Raw genomic sequence first — 13,812 nt, forward strand, 5'->3', positions numbered from 1 at the left:
GTGACTTGGCTTCTTTTTTTCTTTTTTTTGAGACAGGGTCTTGCTCTGTCACCCAGGCTGGAATGCGGTGGCACAATCACACGGCTCACTGCAGCTTCAACCTCTCGAGTTCAAGTAATTCTCCCACCTTAGCCTTCCAGATAGCCGGAACAACAGGCGCGTACACCATGCTCAGCTAATTTTTTATTTTTTGTAGAGACTGGGGTCTCACAATGCTGCCCAGGCTGCTCTTGAACTCCTGAGCTCAAGCAATGCCCCTCGTTTCGTCTCCCAAAGTGCTGGGATTACAGGCGTGAGCCATCGCACCTGGCCCTGACTTGGTTTCCAGTTCTTTCTCCAGCCAATGACTTGCCACAGAGACTCAGTTACTTGTTTTGGCCTTGGCGTCTTCGGATTTTCCTAGGTGATCAGCAGAGATGCTTTTAGAGCCACATGGCAAAGTTTTGACAGGTTTTTTTTTTTTTTTTTCCATGAGACATAGTCTCACTCTGTCACCCACGGTGGAGTGCAGTGGCATGATCTCTGCTCACTGCGATCTCTGCCTCCTGGGTTCAAGCAATTCTCCTGCCTCAGCCTCCTGAGTAGCTGGGATTACAGGTGCGTGCCACCAAGCCTGGCTAATTTTTATATTTTTAGTAGAGACAAGGTTTCACTCTGTTGGCCAGGCTGGTCTCGAACTCCTGACCTGAAGTGATCCACCCACCTCAGGCTCCCAAAGTGCTGGGATTATAGGCATGAGTCACCATGCTTGGCCTGGCTTTTTTATTTCTATATTTTCAGAACCCAAACTGGTGCTGCCTGACACATGGTAGGCACGCAGCACAAGTTTGTGGTGTGCATGAATAAATGAACCAGTGACCATTCAGCTGTGGAGGAGACTCATAGTACCTGTAGCCCTGTCCCTTAGGCATTCCTTTCCTTGGTCTTAAAAGGGTCCCTTACTCTGTACCTGATGTCATCAGCCAGGACAAAGGACGCAACTTTGGCACAGATATCTTCTGCTTAAGGGAATCCCATTGTGTGAACACTTACACTTACAGGAATGTTAAATTATGATGATAGTGGTTCTTTGAAATGCACATCTGTGAGGAAAGATAAGCAAGACCTCACCATAAAGTACTCACAGGCGTGGGCAGGGCCTGGGGAACACTGTTAAGAGTGCAAACAATAAAGAGCTGTCACAAAAGACAGAAAATGGTTTCTTACAGTCATAATTATGCTTAAAAAAAGACAAACTGACATTTTGGTACATTTCCTTCTAGATGTCCTTCTTTGCGTATTTTTTTTTGTAGAGATTGTAATGCATACATATTTGAATCCTGCTATTTTTATTCCACGTAACATAAACTTTTGCCCACGTTGTTATAAACTCTTTAGCGACATCAGTTTAATTATTGAATAATACTCCATTTACGGATGTACCATAATTTATGTAACCACTCCCTCATTGCTAAGCATTTAGTTTCCAATTTCTCCCCATTATAATCAAGGTACTCTGCTCAGAAGATCTTTGTGCATTAAACTTTTTCCATTTTTTTAGATTATTTCATAAAGATAGGTGATCAGGAGTCAAATGCTCGGTCTCCGGGAGTGATAGTCTTAAGATTCTTTTCTTAAAAATTTTTTTTAAATAGAAAAATTTTTATTTTTAAGATTCTTGAGAATATATTATTGTTAATTTGAGAAATGTTCTCATTGTTCTTCAGAATCCAGGCTCTGTGTTCAGACAAGTGGTGTGCAAACGCTTGTTCTGGCATTTACAGTATGGACTTGGCCATCTTGGTTGACCTTCCTAAGTCTCAGTTCCTTAGCTATCAATTGAGGATTATGACTGCACCCTCCTCATGTGACTGTTGTGAAGATGAACAAATAAGACAGCAAAGCTCAGTGCTTGGCACAGAGTGTGCTCCCCACATATTAGCTAGTACTAATTTGCTTATCTTTGGTTATCAATGAGGAAGGGCCTTTTCACTTACGCCTATTGTCTGTTTCTGTGTGTGTATGTGTGTCTAAATTAAGATATATGGTTTTAAGGTGAAAAATGAAATCATAAGGGACTATTTATTAGGTCAATTAGCAGGCATATAGCTCTTTTTCTCCCCTTTTAGAAAGGGTGCTGCCCAGGCTGGCCTTGAATGCCTCGGCTCAAGCGATCAGCCCCCTAAGTAGCTGAGACTACAGGTGCACACCACCGTGTCTGGCAAATATAGCTCTTTCTCAGGGTTCATCTAACCTCAAAGAAGAGCAGATACTAGTGCTGTACAGTTTCTACCCAGCATTTCTCCTTTGGGCTAGTTTTGGAATCTATCATAAGACTTATCTTTCTCTTTTAATGTTTAAGACTAACTACATTCTTAAGTATGATTTTTATTGTGTGAAGAGAACCTGTGGGAATACACTGCCAATTGTGGAACAAATTCCGAGACAGAACTAGATTTGATTTCCAGAAATCTGTAGTACTGCCGACCTCTCTAAGAGCACATTTCTCAGCAAAGCAAGAACTCCCAGGGCAAGAATCTTGTCCGCTGGGGACAGCTTTAGCCCCTTAGGAGCACGGAGCAGTCCAAGCAGCCGCTGCAACTTCCCCTCCCACTGACGGCATCTATAAATCCATTTCCTGTCTTGTAATTATGTCTCATGTGGTAATTAGCCCCTTTATATAAATGAAGCCAAATTTCCTTGTGTAATGGACTGAAGCCCAAGTGTATGCGAGGAGTTGAAATGCCGCTTTGGCAGGAGGGGGGCCTCTGAGATCTCCTTGGGGGCAGGGAGGAGAGCCCTCTGTGTGAGGAGTCTACACTGTGCCAGGCGCTGTGCTGGTACTTTGCATGCACCATTCCATACCCTCCTCACACTGATCCTTCCTTCCGGGCACCTTTGCCTTTGCTTTTATTGTCCAAGGCCAGCTTCTGTGCACTCTTCAGGTAGAAAATCAAAACCATCAGTGGTACTTAGATGAACACGTGACTCTACATGCCAAAGGCTCTGCGGGGTATAAGGAAGGAAGTGCTGTAGGAACCAGCCAAGGACAGCACCCCTGAAGCCTTGTTCCTTCCTGGAATTTCACGTGGCCCACTGACCCTTCACAGCCCTGAATGTGCACAGGCACGTGTGGAGCCAGCATCAGGGTGGGGCTTCAGGATGCCAGGAGCCCAGAAACCAGCGCAGGCACCCAGCTGTGGGAGGAACATTTGAAATATTGCTGTAGCCCTTGGGAGGACAAGACAGGGACACAGGGGCAGAGACAAGGATGGAGGGGGCGGTTGGAAGAGGTGGGTGCAGGCTTATGACCTTGAAAAGGGAATTTGGGACAGTGAAGAACGAGGCCACATGTCCCTTTACCCCATCTCCCTCTAACTTCTTTCTTTTTTCCTTTCACTCTTCTCAGGCATCTCCTTCCGATAATCAGGCTGCATTTGCCGGCACCCGGGGTGGGGCGGGGGGGAGGTGTGTGTGTGGAATTCACGGTCTTTTAGCTTGGACAGAGAATTAGAGGGGGCAGTGAACACAAATTGTCAGGAAGGCTAAGAAAAGAGTAGGGAGGACATTGGATTAGCCTTGAATCTTTGAGCAGGCTACTTAGATGCTGCTAAGTCCCTTGGGGTCCTGATGTCTAAAATGGGGATAATAATTGATGTCTTGAACACCTCACTGGACTGAGGAGGAAGTGGAATAGACTCGATTTTGATTCAAGGGAATGTCTGAGTATATACTGGTTTTTCAGGGATGTGCCTGGGGAAATACGTATAAATGCATGTTTATATGTAAGTAAGTGCACATTGCCCATTCCACACACACATGGTCAACTGAATGTATGTTTCTTTGTCTTTTAGGAATTTAAAACCACCACATATAATAATAAGTACTTACTATTCATTAACCACTTACTCTATGCTAGAACCTATCTCAGCTCTGTACATATATTTCTTATTTAATTCCCTAAATCCTATGAGGTAGGTATTAATAGCCCCATTTTACAGAAGATAAAACTGAGGCACCAGATTAGGATGATCACTCAAAGCTATGGACCTAGTAAGTGTTAGAGCTGGAACTTGAAACAGGCCTGAATTTCTTAATCTTTTGTCTTAATTGCTATGTTGTTTCTAATAATCTGGGCTTTTCTTTACATCTATAGGCAAACATTTTTGGACTCAGACTCAGATACCATTGCCCCAAGGTGGACTCCCACTTTCTCGTCTCCAAGTGGCTCTGATACAAAGTGATCTAATGCTTAAAATGAGAAAGGCTTTGAGGGTGTGCCGTGACTTTCATCTCTGCAGAGCCCCAGGATGTTTCTCCAGCCCCCTTCTCAATATGCAGGGAAGAGAAGCCTTAGACGGGCTTCAGGCTCGGGACAGCAGTGTCAGGGGCTCTGCGTAGGGGGTGTCCCTTCTAGAAAATGGCTCTGGGATGGCTGCTTGTGGACAGGATCCTGCTGCCTGTCTCTCTTTCCTGCCTAGTGAGAGCTCTGGGCCCCTGTGCCTTCTCCTTTACCTGCTTCTTTCTTCCTGAACTGGTGCCCTCTGTTTCTAATTACATGGAATTCTAGAGGGGTTCACTACAAGTCCAGCTTCCGTGCGAGCAAAAGACCCTTCTCCATTTTTGCCAGCAAGTTGGCAAGAGCTGTAGGGTAGGAGTGATGCGGTGGGCTCTAGAGCCATGGGTTCAAATCTTGGCCCTTGGCTGTGTCACTCAACTTCTCAGGCCTTCCTTTTCCTCCTTTTTTTTTTTAAAGAAGGGGGCTATAACACCCATATTATAAGATTGTTGCTGGTATTAAATTAATACATAGAAAGAACTTGGGACAGTGCTTTATTAAGTGCTCAGTAGCTCTCATTTTTACCCCATGTCAGATACTTCACTAGGTGCTGCATGGACACAATTCTCATTTAGATCTCACAACACCCCAGTTAAGTAGATGGAAATAAGATCTCCATTCTGCAGATGAGGAAACCAAGGCTTATGGAAGTTAGGGTCACATAGCAAGTAAGTAAGAGAGCTAGAATTCAACCAGGACTGCCTGACTTCAAGGCTTTTTCTCTTAATCTCTTTATCACACTTCAGGTCTCTCAAAGGCCTCCTTGTAAAGAAATTCCCACATATCTTTCTTATCTCTTTCTGGGACTTCCTAAATAAAACCCCTGGAGTCCAAGGGTAGCTGCAGCTATCTCAGGTCACGTGATGAAAGGTGGGGGCAGTGTGGTGCTGGGTGACCTTGTGGTGAGCTGGACCCTATGATTGCCAGAGTCCACCCCAACATGAATGCTGGGGACTAAACTGACTGGTAAGGAGTTCCCGTCCTCCTGGGGTGTGTGGCAGAATCAAGATGAGGTCTGAAGAGTCTTCAAGGAGTGAGAGCAGACAGGGTAAAAATAAACTTTCACATTAATCCATTATCCTAATGATCGTCCTAAAGATAAGCTTGATCAGATATGAGCATTGCTGAGATTGATTTGCCTAAAATAAGGATCTCATTTGCATTTTTCTGATTTTCCCCTACTTCATTTAGCCATATTAAAAGACAGCTGCAGCTCTCACCAAGGACAAACATTTGAAAGATATGGATATTGCCTACATGTATTTATGGTGCTTAGGATCCTCCCCACCCACCTGTGTGTGCTATAAATCTCTTTGATAGAGGAGAGGAGGGCAGATTCAGGAGCCTCAAGGTGATAGCTCTGGCTTTCCTTTGATCACATTTTAAAACTTACATATTGGTAGAACCAAAGACTCTGCCTGGGTGGAAAGGATTGAAGAAGACCCCAATAATCTAGAGTCTAAATTAGAAAATTTAATTTCGCGTATCTCTTTCATTAATTATTCATATCAGCCCTAAGAGATAGCTAGGGCAGGCATTTTTATTCCCATTTTACAGATGAGGAAACAGCTCCAGTGAGGTTAAGGTATACACTTTAGGCTATATGCCTTGCCAGTAGTGTCTAAGATCTCTTGACTCCGATGCCTGGGCCACAAACCTTCTGACTTCTAGGCCAGGGTTCTCTGCTAGTGGACCTAGATGCCTGGTAGCAGCTCTGGGAAGAACCACTTGTCTCAGAGGGAAAGACTTGATCCTGGTCTTACAGGCAAGACCACACCTTTCATCAATTTGACCTCCAAAGGTTGTTTCATGGAGCAGACAAGACCAGTGAAAATATCCATGAGCTGATGAGAAATGTTTGTGTGTGCTTCTTGGCAGAGCTGACCATGGACAATAAAAACCCATAAGGCCATTGCTGCTAAGCTTCAGAGAGATCCCACTGATCCTTTTGCTATCTTTGGCCTGAGGGCTAGTCAGGTGGACTACCTTTTGAGTGGGAAGAACTTGGAACGTGGGATCAGAGTCATGGATTGAGTCCTGGCTTCGCATTAATGTCAGCTGGTGTTTATAAAGGTGCCCTCTGTGAATAATTTATTATGTTATTTAATGTAGTACGTTAGTATTTAAATACATTATTTAATACATTTATCTAGTACATTATTTCACTTAATACCACAGCACTCCTATGAGGTGATACTAATGTCATTGTCCCCATTCCATGGATAGGAAAAGAAATTCATAGACATAGAGGGTAAATAACTTACCCAAGCTACTCAGGCTTGTTCTCTGTAATTCCAAATCTTATATTTTTTTTTAATTTTAGCTGCTGCTTCTTCTTCTTCTTCCTCTTCTATTGAGATAGTCTTGCTCTGCTTAATTTTAGTTTCCTCCTCCTCCTCCTTCTGCCTCCTTCTTCTTCTTCTTCCTCTTCTTGTTCTTCTTCCTCTTCTATTGAGACAGTCTCACTCTGCTTAATTTGTTCTTCTTCTTCTTTCTCTTCTTATTCTATTGAGATAGTCTCACTCTGTTTAATTTCCGCCTCCTCCTCTTCCTCTTCCTCCCCTCCTCCTCCTCCTCCTCCTCCTTCTTCTTCCTCTTCCTCTTCTTCTCCTTCTCCTTCTCCTTCCTCTTCTTCTGAGACAGTCTCACTCTGTTGCCCAGGCAGGAGTGCAGTGATGTGATCTCTGCTCACTGCAACCTCCACCTCCTGGTTCAAGTGATTCTCCTGCCTCAGTTTCCCAAGTACCTGGGATTACAGGTGCATGCTGCTATGCCCAGCTAATTTTTGTATTTTTAGTAGAGATGGGGTTTTGCCATGTTGGCCAGGCTGGTCTCAAACTCCTGGCCTCAAGTGATCCGCCTGCCTCAGCCTCTCAAAGTGTTGGGATTACAGGCATGAGCAATTGCACCTGGCCTTTTTTGTTTGTTTGTTTAAGATAATACATTTACTTGGGTCCAAATTCAAAAGATACAAAAAATAAAACAGTAAAACATCTCCTTCCTACTCTTGTCCCCCAGCCACTAGTCTACCCTCCTGGAGGCAAACAGTTTTAGCAGCTGCATATGTTTTCTTCCAGAGATTTGTTATAAGTATATAAGCAAATAGGCAAGTATATTGTTCCTACTGTTTTTGTATGTGTGGATGTATAAATCCCTTTGAATTGAATTGAAGAGGCGTGGCTAAAGTTCTCCATATAAGACAATAGTATGATTTGGTAATAATACAAAAGCAGTGTCTTTAGTTAAACATGCTCTATTCTTTAAATTTTCTGACCTTTGCTCTTGTTTTTTCCTCAGTACAAAATGCTTGACTCCTAACTCACACTCCTCACCTGCCAAGCTCCTTGACACCCTTCAGGATGCGGCTCAGACGTCATCTCCTCTCCAGCAACATTCCTCAACCAGCCCCTCTCCCCCTTAAAGATGATTCATTTCCTCCTTTGTATTCCCACATTTTTCACATTATGTAATACTTATTTTTTAAACTAACTGTATTCCTAAATAGCCTGATAGGTCCCAGGGGGACATTCATTCATTCAACATACACACACGCACACATACACACACACATGCATGCACAATATATCTATATACATACATATACCATATATACGTAATGTGTATATATATTATATACATTATATATATACACACACACTCTCTATATATATACATATATACACATATATATACATACACATATATATACACATATAATATACACACACACACACATATATATATATACTTGTTTGGTGAGGGTCTGCTTTTCTTTTCTTTTTTTTTTTTTTTTTGAGACAGAGTCTCACTCTGTTGCCCAGCCTGGGGTGCAGTGGCGTGATCTTGGCTCATTGCAAACTCTGCCTCCCAGGTTCAAGTGGTTCTTCTGCCTCAGCCTCCTGGGTAGCTGGGACTACAGGCGCACACCACCACGACCGACTAATGTTTGTATTTTTAGTAGAGACAGAGTTTCACCATATTGGCTAGGCTGGTTTCGAACTCCTGACCTCGTGATCCGCCCACCTCAGCCTCCCAAAGTGCTGGATTACAGGCATGAGGCAACGTGCCCGGCCAGTCTGCTCTTTTTAGTTTTGGTGGCAGCATATTAAATACACCAGTCTGCACCTTGCTTTCTAAGAAACTTTTATTGCAGGAAAATTTCACACATACACAAAAGTAGAAAAAACAGTGTGAACCCCCATATAGCCATCAACCCACTTCAACAATGATCCACACTCGGCCAATCTTTTTGTATCTTCACTTCCTCTCCCTCTCCCCCTGATTATTTTAAATCAAATCCCAGGCATCATATAATTTCATCTATTAATTCTTCAGCATATATTTCTAAAAGAAAATTACCTGAGAAAAAACACAACCTCTACACATGTAAAAGAAAACAATAATTCTTTAATACCATAAGCTACCTAGTCAGCATTCAGATTTCCTTGATTTTTTTTCTCTCTCTCTCAACAAATGCTGTTTTGTTTGAATCAAAATTCAAGTAAGGTCCACACATTGCATTTGGTTACTTCCCTTGCTTTTTATCACGAACAACACTCTTAGAGATGATTTCCTATCAGAACATAAAGAACTACTTTATTCTTTTTCCCGTTGCAGAGTATTCTTTGTATGAATGTCCTAGAATTCATTTGACCAGCCTGTTGGTGGACGTGTAGGTCATTTTCAACCTTTTGCTATTGCAAACAATGCTGCATTGAATAACTTGTAAGCATGCCATTTTGCATATGTGGGAGTATATCTGCTAGTTGAATTCTTGGAAGCGGAATTTCTGGGTGAAAGGATATGTATGTTTGTAATTTCAAAGATTATTGCTAGATTGGCTTCTCAGAGGTTGTACCCATGTAACTGATAACTTCCACCAGCCATGTAGGTGAGACCCTTTTTTCCTGTACCCTCCTCAGAAGCACCATCCCATCTCTGGCTTCTGTCCATGCAATTCCCTTTCTCTAGAAGGTCCTGTCTCACCTTGTCTATCTGGTGAATGCTTATTCTTCAAGGCTCAGGTCAAAGGCCCCATCGTAGCATATATCCCACTGGGTACTCTTTTTGACTCATCTCTCCTCCATTGCACAGTTAGGTCCTTGAGGGTGCAGACCAAGGCACACAGTAGGGGGCCTCCCTAAACTGGTCTAGAGAGGTGCTGAAGGACTGAGAGACTAGGGCATAATCTCTAGGTCTTGTTCCAGTGGGAGTTTAGGGACTTCTGCTCAATTTCCTTGGATGGAGCAAGCTGAGTCATGGGTGCATCACCCACTTTTGGAACCCTCTGACCCCTAAGTATTGGAACCCAGAAAAAAACCAAATGCTACATTGCCCAGCCCCAGATGCCTGCAACAGATGGCATGGCATGGCTGAGGCTGGGGGTCTGATTATCCCAGACCTGTACCTCTGTGGATTCTGACCTTTCAAATTGTTTTCTATTTAATCTGGGCTGGAAGACCTTGCTTTTTGTTGTTTTAAAATCTTTGCTCTCTTCCTACGCCACAAATGAAACTGTCATCCTCCAAATTACTATGATCTGGAAGGGCAGGAGCAGAATTAGGCCCCACAAAAGCAAGTTAGGCGGGCAGGTGGGAGTAATCCTGTGTGCCCGAGGTGGGGGAGGGTGCAGCAGATGGCTCCCCAGGCAAGCCCTAAAAGCCAGGATTAAAAAGTAATTTTCAGCATGCTGAAAATGGGACTGCAGATTTGGGTCACTGCAATTAACTCTTTCCCGGCTGCAGGCAGGGACCTTGGAGCTGAGAAGAGTTATCCTGCCTAGGGGAGCTGCCAGGTGAAAACCCCCTTGGTTTCTCCTCCTTAGGCCTCAGGGAGAACAGCTCCTGGGTCTCTTCTTGAGAATGGAAGTCAGGTCTGCAGGGTACGCTTCTTTCTGGAGACTAGCGTCCTGCCTCCCCTCTGAATATGGTGTCTGTTGGAGGGAAATCCCTCCCAAGGCTGTGGGAGGCATTTCACCTCAAGGGATTTGATTGTTGTATCAGAGGCCTAAAGTGGCACCTCATTCTGTTATCAAAAGTACATCAGGCATTTGCCCCACAAAAGATTAGGTGCTTTCTTGCCAATTACTTCCTGTGCTAAAAAAACTACAGTTTTTACCTCAAATACAGTTTTTCAGTATCTGTCCCTGTCCCCACTACCCCAACTGCCCAACAAGAATTCCTTTATCTCAAAAGCCAATGCATTAAATTATCTTCCTGGATGATTTTATTTTTCATTCTTGAACTGTGGTATTGCAGCCAACGGGTTTTCCCTTTTCTCTTTGGTTGCCAGGAAACTCGAAGCCTCAAATTCAAAAACTAAATCCATGACATCCATTAATGCATTTTATTTTTCCCCTTATCTTGTTATTCTATTCTAATTCACACATTCCTTGGTCCTGATTTTATTTACCTGTTTATATTGTGCTATATTATCGAATGCATATCCTGTATATCAAATCCTTTGTGCAACTAGGTAGAGTATAAATAAGTAAATGCAGAAATAATTTCATACATAGATTAATTTGTTCATCTTTTAAAATAAGCATCTGTTAGGTGCTTAATACTGTGCTTGAGTGACTGATAAAATAAAATGCATTTAAACATTTATCACCTATTATGTATCAGGTATTATGCCTAGGACATTTTATGTCATCTATTTTAATTTATTTCCAACAATAATCTTATGATATAAATAATTACATGAGTTGGAATACATAAAGCATTTAGCCCAGTGCCTAGAAAGTACCAGATAAGTAGTAGCTAGTCTTATTAGGTATCATTATCTTCATTTTAAAAAGGGGAAACTGTGATTCTGAAAGGTTAAGTTATACCATTGCAAGAGTTTAATGAAAAAAAAAAAAGTACCAGGAGCATGGTAGATAGTAGGTGTGGCAGACATTTGTTGTCTTTTTGGCTACCCAGAATCCATTGTACCTTATTTCAGTAATAGTTTCTTTCTTTTTCTTTGGGCAACCACTCCATACCGCATTTGTAGTTTGTGAGCTCTGGACCAGGCTTCATTTTCACTCCAGGGGGTGAGCAAGTGACTCAAGCGTGGCTGACCAGTGCTCTGGATTCCCCTAGCCACAGCCGTTGGTTCACGGGTGCAAGTCATGACCTAGATTGGTCCAAAGTGAAGCCTAGGATTTGTGTGAGTGTTTTGGGGGAAGAGACTGGTTTTCCTTACCAGTGGATGGGAGCTTGACAGTTGGTATATGCAGCACATGTATACACAACTGGAGATTAGGCAGCCGCCTTTCTACCCTGAGTAGAAAGCCCACAATGGAGCCAACACCGAAAAAGTGGAGGCTAGAGATGGAGAGAGCAAAAATGGGTCCTGAGGACATTGCTCAGCCCCCTGGAAGTCTACAAGGTCTCAAGCCTTGCCAGAAGCCTATAAGGTCTATTCCAGGATCATTTGATGGCTGAAACGATAAACTGTTTTTTTTTTTTTTTTTGCTTAATCCTGTTTGAGTTGGGTTTCCGTCATTTACAAGTAAAACAAATCCTAACTTATAAAAGGCATTCATTATGTTACAAAAAAATTTTTTTAGAGACAGGGTCTTGCTCTGTCACCCAGGCTGGAGTGCAGTGGTGCAGTCATGGCTCACTGTAACCTCAAACTCTTGGGCTCAAGGGATCCTCCTGCCTCAGCCTCCCAAGCAGCTGAGATTACAGGCACGTGCCACCATGCACAGCTAATTTTTTGTTTATTCTTTGTAGAGACAGGTCATGCTATATTGCAGGACTTGTCTTGAACTCCTGGCCTCAGCAATCTGGAATTCAATCTGGGAGGCCAATCCTTGGCCTCGCAAAGCACTGTGATTACAGGTGTGAGCTACCACATCCTGGCCCTCAACGAATTTTTGCATCTTTCCTTTTCCATTTAATGGACTTGCCCAGTGGCATAGCTAGTAAGTGGCAGCATCAATATTTGAACACAGTTCTGGCTCAGGAGCCCATGCATATCATGTTCCCTGCCTATAGGAACTTGGACTCTAGTTAAGCTCCCAGACAGAGACGAATGAAACAGGTGGGTGATGAGTCAAGGCGATGACAGTGGGCCATTGGGCAAGTTACCAGCATAGTCCTTCTGGAGTGCCTTCACCCTGCACTCTCATCCCCAGAACCTTTGAAAGGTCTGGGAGAAGCACAGATGCAGATTCGCAGACATGCCAGCTGGCTCTGCGTGTTTCTATGCACGGAGCTGATGCTTCCTCTGCTCATTTAAAGGAGAAAGCTTGCCCAGAGCAGAGGCTGAATGAAACAGACACATCCACACCACTGGACCCTGATTCACCAGGTGACCTCTTTGGCTGAGTCATCTCCTCTCCTAAAATGAGCTTTCTCATCTGCAGAATGAAGGTGAAGCTTGACAAATGAGGTGCAAATGAGATCTCGTAAATAGTTAGATCAGAAAGTTGCTGCTGGATAGCCCTACCTGAGCAACTGCAGGACTTGATCTCTCCTCTCCAGCATATCTGAGAGTCATCGAGGGTGTTTGTGAATCAGTCCAGTCCTACATCATCTCCACTGCTCTGGAAAGACCCTCTGCTCCTCCAACTCAAGGCCTTGTGTGGCCTGCACTGTCACCACTGACCAGACTGCCCAACTGTAGCACTGCCTGCCTCTGGGTATTAGCATGCTGTACTGCTGCCTTGGACCTCTGATGAGAAAGGGAGGTCCCTTCCCCAGTCCTGTTCTGGTGGAGAGATTCAGCAGGAAGTTGCCTGCTTTTCGTGCCCTGGTAAACTTGTAAGGAAAGAGGGACAGACTGTGAGCAATTGGGAGGGTTGGTGTGGCCCTGGGTCAGCAAGTTTGGCCACTTTCAGGACAACTCTCTGCCTAGGGAAGTACACCAAGCTACTCGCAGGAGGATGAATTACAAGCGTGGGAAAGATACTATTGTTACAGGCAGCACATTCGAACAAAATCAGCCTGGTAAGACAGAATTCTGCCAGGGAGTTGCTCATCCAGTTTTGCTCACTCTGGGCAACGGAATCCTCCCCCTAATAATCAGCTAGGACCTACCCTGTCCAGAAAATAAAGATGACTAAAAGATGGTGATCATTAATATTTTAAAACTGGCTCTCCAGAAAAAAATGTTTATTATAACTTTTGTATCATTTGTTTATTATACATTTTTAGATATTTTACAGAGAGAAAGGATGTTGCTATTGACTGAATGTTTGTATCCGCTGCCCCCTCAACCAATTCTTATGTTGAAGTCCTATCCCCCAATGTGGCTATATTCAGAGATGAGGACTTTAAGGAAGTAATTAAGGTTAACTAAGGTTATAAGGGTGAGGCCCTAATCTGAAAGGATTAGTGTCCTTATAAGGAGAGACTCCAGAGAGCTGGGTCTCTCTGCCCATGTGCAAGCGTATGCACACTGAGGAAAGGCTACTTGAGGACAAAAGAGAAAGCGGCCCATCTACCAGCTGGGAAGAGAACCCTCACCACAAACCAAATTGGCTGAAACCTTGATCTTGG

This window comes from Pan troglodytes, chromosome 19 (assembly GCF_028858775.2).
Source record: "Pan troglodytes isolate AG18354 chromosome 19, NHGRI_mPanTro3-v2.0_pri, whole genome shotgun sequence".
NCBI classification, from domain to species: domain Eukaryota; kingdom Metazoa; phylum Chordata; class Mammalia; order Primates; family Hominidae; genus Pan; species Pan troglodytes.